Source organism: Penaeus vannamei, chromosome 34, assembly GCF_042767895.1.
Source record: "Penaeus vannamei isolate JL-2024 chromosome 34, ASM4276789v1, whole genome shotgun sequence".
NCBI lineage: Eukaryota > Metazoa > Arthropoda > Malacostraca > Decapoda > Penaeidae > Penaeus > Penaeus vannamei.
This window is the reverse complement of record NC_091582.1, coordinates 11,822,486-11,827,485: the sequence shown is the minus strand read 5'-3', so window position 1 is coordinate 11,827,485 and position 5,000 is coordinate 11,822,486. Positions and strand designations below refer to the sequence as shown.

At 45.0% G+C, this 5,000-nt stretch overlaps 1 long non-coding RNA gene across 1 annotated transcript in view; it reads left to right on the top strand.

The window, feature by feature from the left end:
- Nucleotides 1-5,000, top strand: part of LOC113803146 (uncharacterized) — a 42,476-nt gene that overhangs the window by 14,882 nt on the left and 22,594 nt on the right. The gene's annotated exons all lie outside the window — the stretch shown is intronic.

The following is a 5,000-nucleotide window of genomic DNA, read 5'->3' as shown; positions in this document are numbered from 1 at the left end:
GGGGATTACAAAAGGTGAATAAGAGCATGGATGGAATGTACGGAGAGCAGGGATAGAAAACTGTGTAAAGTGGAAGAGGGTATAGGATAAGGGGCTGTATAAGGTGGATAGGGAACTGTGTAGGGTGGATGAGGCTAGGTTCAGGGAACATTGTGAGCATAAGGGTTAAGGGATTGTATAATATTAACGAAGAGCAGGGATAAATGACTGTAAAAGTGGAATGAAGGGCAGGTATAAGGGACTCTGTAAAATGAATAGGGAGAGGGAGGGCGGAGATGAGGAAGTGAGAAGAGCAGATAATAAAAATGAAATCCATAATTCGAAATGGCCTCGAGGGGAAACGGTATGAAAAGGGAAGAGTACACACGCGCGCCAGAGTAAATAGAGCGAAAGGGGAAATAGGGTAAAAAATATTGAGAGAGAAAAAAACGAGTGAGAACGAGGTGATTAAAAGGCAGAGAAAAGGGGGAATGGTAAGCCGGAAGAGAGAAAAAACATAATTACAATAACAAAGGAGATTTGAAAGAAAAGTAGTTCAAGACGGAAGATGATTGAAGAAAAGAAAGACACGAATAAAATGCGCCGGAGGGAGGCTGCGGCGGAGGGCGGATGCGGCGAAGAAAGAACCTCGAAAAATAAAACCAAAGACAAATAGGAATCTGAATAGTTAGCAGTCCGCGAGCGTGTGAAGCGACGGCGCGCAGTTTAATGTATCATTTAGAAACAAAAGTCTAACAAGAGATGCCTTTATTGAACGGGGCGGGGGCTACTTCGGATGCAATTAATGTTTGAACAGGAGTTTCCGAGGTTGAGAAAAGGAAGAACGTTTTGCATTTAAGGAGATGAAGTTGCGGGATTGGAGAACGGCACATAAATGGGGGCAATAAAAGAACTTGCACAGAATATTGATAAAAATGGATCGTATGCGCAAGGAATCGTGATAGAGATGGAAGTGGGGTGAATGGCCAAGCAAAAATTATAATTGACTAATTAATATAATTTGAAATAATTGTATGCGAGAAGTGATGTGGAGATAATGTCGTTTTGTCATATGTGGAGACGAGCTGTTAACAGAATAAAAACATCCAGAGGCAGCATGTCAACGTAATAAAAGGAGAAACCGTGCATGTCGCCTTCACGGGGAGCAAGAGCGAGTGTAATAAACGTGTGTTTTGAGGCCGTGTTTTCTCCCGCTCATGATCGCCTCGCTTGCGCCATCACGCCTCAAGTCGACGCTCGGCTTAACACATAACGTCAGCCAATACAGGGGCGGGATTGCAAGGCTGCTGCTGCGTGTGTTGCTAACCAGAAGAGCAACAAAAGGCAGGCTGTCATCAGAACGCGATGATTTGAAGGATCCGATTGTCATTTGTTTGCATAGTCGACGGTTCGACGGGGCGGCTGATTCGTTATTCGTGTTTTCTTTTAATGATTTGTTGAATTTTATAGAAAGTGAAAACTGGTGATTATATTGCTGAAAATTGGTTCATACGATCTGATACCAGGACATTTACTTAAGAAAAGAAAGAGCAAGAGGAACACTATTTCTGTAAATTCCGTCATTCAGAGAAAAAGAAATCTTGTTTACTCCCATAATTCTTCCTATGACGTCACAAATGGCCACTGCGATCCAAAGCTCCCCTTTCACGGGCTAGACACACAATCCTTCACTTGGACCGAAGGCTTATGGCCAATCAGACCCAAAACGAGTGTTGCCAGACCGATCAATAGGGCCTGCGTGAGATGTGAGTGAGTACGGGGCGCCGCCACGTCTCCGAGGGGTAAGCCCGTGTTGGCAAGACTGGTCGCGAATTTCCCGCCTGCTGGGATCGCCGTCGCTTTGGCTCGATGCGTGTGGGGTCTGTGTCTGGGCTGCCCTGTCTGTCTGGTCTCTGTCTCTGTCTGTCTCTCTCTGTCTCTCTCTGTCTCTCTCTGTCTGTCTGTCTCTGTCTCTGTCTCTGTCTCTGTCTCTGTCTCTGTCTCTGCCTCTGTCTCTGTCTCTGTCTCTGTCTCTGTCTCTGTCTCTGTCTCTGTCTCTGTCTCTGTCTCTGTCTCTGTCTCTGTCTCTGTCTCTGTCTCTGTCTCTCTCTCTCTCTCTCTCTCTCTCTCTCTCTCTCTCTCTCTCTCTCTCTCTCTCTCTCTCTCTCTCTCTCTCTCTCTCTCTCTCTCTCTCTCCCCTGTGTATATATGTGTGTGTGCGTATGTATATGTGTGTATATATTTATCTATCTATTTCTATCTCCATATCTTTATATTTCCATATCTCCGTATATCTATATCTCCATCCCTATCTCTCTCTCTATATATATATATATATATCTGCCTGTCTTTCGCCCCCTGCACTCCAGACGCATTCCTGGATAGCTGGGTCATGTCGGCCATGCAGGAGCCGAGTAATTGTAAGCTGCTTTGGAAACCTCCTCGGCCTCTCATGCCAAGCACAAACATGACGATCCTGCTGATGAAGGCTGGGCCATGCGCTGGCACGTTCGCTACGTATGTGGTAATGGGTATGTGTCACCTCAGCCACGCCGGTGCGCTATGAGGTAAGAGTTTTTTATGAGGTATTAGGAGTTCCATCTGTCCATGAGTAAGTTGGCGGACCTAGGCGATGCTCCGTGGCGAGGATGTGCGTTGTGGAGGATGTAGCTGAGATGTGGCGAGGAGAGGCAGTGGTGTGTGGAGGCAGGTGTGTGACGAGGGGCTCCGCGCATTTTTAAACGTCGCAATTATGAAACAAGTCTTATTGATAACTGTGGTTGTTTCGTGAGATTGTTGAATGGGTAGATAATTTACAATCTTGAGTTTCTTTTATTCTAACAGCAACAAACGGGACTACGGTTTCCTAAGAGGCTCGGAGCACACCATACTGTACCTGTGTGGGGCGGAAGAGGCATAAGTCAACCAGGGGAGGAACATAACACTGTTGATCCAATAAGCATTCCTGTGAGCCCAGTCTCCCTCGTCGCCGGCGGGAGGGGCTATGGAGGTGGATGCAGGACGCGGAAGCCATAATGGCATTTCCCTCGTACGCGAATAGCGCCACTCCGGACCCTTGCCGATAGGTATAGAATTACTTGCAACGCTTAAACCTGCGCGGATGCCTACGTAGGCCCATCGAAATGTCAGACCCTTCAGGAACAGAACTGCGAAGTATTCGTTCAGCTAAATATTTGATTTGTAATATGCCTCACATCACGGTACAAGTAATATGCTATTAATGATGCCGCATCGTGCCCGAGTCGTTTCCCTTGACATGAGAGATGAAACGATGACACTGACATAAGGAGCAAATCAACGGGGGTTCGATTTGTAGAGCCGAGGCCACGATTGCGCCTGAACCTCTTCAGAAGGAGCGGAATTCTCGAGAGGATGCTGCGCGTAGCAGATGTTTCATAGATCCTCCATGTCGATGACGGTGCACTCTTGACGTCGAGGATGTAACAATAGAAGAGAACTACTCCTTAAACTGGGAGAGCGATGCCGAGGCAGGAAGGTTTTGGGTAAAAGAGTCATAACTGGCGACTAGGAAGAAAAATAAATAGCAGAAGGGAAAGAAATATAAGCGCCCGCATACTCATAAAGAAATCGTGGCAAGGCACTGGGAAACGTAAAAGGACAGATTGTTAAAATTTCAGGACCGACGTAGCACAAAGCAACCGCCAGCCACCCTTAAAATCCCTAGGCCAGCCTGGCACTGTGCCGCGACACAGTAGTGACGTCACAACCTGGGTGGGGTCACCGACCTCTAATGAGGATGTGCCATAGGGCGGGGGAGGGGCCGTGGCGCTGGGTGGCGCTGGCGATAAGTTGAGCAAGGAAAGGGCGATCGATTGGGAACGAAAGAAGCTCAAAACGTTCGGGAGAGTGAAAAGCGATAGCCGGGGCGCCCTCAGTGACGTATTGCAGGCTCCGATCTGACAGTAAAAGATTTAACTCCCCATAAATTCAATTATGAACTTTTAGAATACTGACACACGAAAGAGACGTGGATGGACAGACAGCATCACTGAACTGAAATATACACAGGGAAGTGCAAAAACAAATACAAATGAAAATTAACAAAATATCACAAAAACTGGCAAAACCTTAACTACGCTAACAACGTACGTTATAAAATATGCACAGGAAACCTAGCCGGCGGTACAACAAAGAAGCATGCAAGGCAATGCAAAGGAATGGATTAAAGCGAAAGAGTGAACAGATGAATAATTTACAACGATTCACAACCATTATTTCTTGGTGATATTCCTGCGAATATTGACTTTGCAACAGTGGCATAAAGCTTAGAGGCAATATTCTTTACAAAGGGGAGTATGTTTGTGAAGCAGAAGCAGAGACCAAAGGTAAAGAGAGAGAGAGAGAGAGAGCGCACGAGAGAGAGAGAGGAAACGAGAGAAAGAGAGAAGACGAGAAAACAAGAGAAAGCAAAAGAGAGAGAGGGAAAGAAAGAAAACGAGAGAGAGAAAGAAAGAAAACGAGAGAGAGAAAGAAAGAAAACGAGAGAGAGAAAGAAAGAAAACGAGAGAGAGAAAGAAAGAAAACGAGAGAGAGAAAGAAAGAAAACGAGAGAGAGAAAGAAAGGAAACGAGAGAGAGAAAGAAAACGAGAAAAAGAGAGAAAACTAGAGAAAGAGACAAAAAAGTAGAAACGAGAAAGGAAAAAAGAGAAAGGAAGGGTAAAAAAAATAGAGAAAATGAGGAAAAAGAGAGAGGGGGGAAAAAGAGATAAAGAGAATTAAAAGGGAGAGAGAAAAAAAAATAAAAGAGAGAGAGAGAGAGAAATGAAAGAGAGAGAGAGAGTGAGAAATAAAAGAGAGTGAGAAATAAAAGAGAGTGAGAAATAAAAGAGAGTGAGAAATAAAAGAGAGTGAGAAATAAAAGAGAGAGTGAGAAATAAAAGAGAGAGAGTGAGAAATAAAAGAGAGAGAGTGAGAAATAAAAGAGAGAGAGTGAGAAATAAAAGAGAGAGAGTGAGAAATAAAAGAGAGAGAGTGAGAA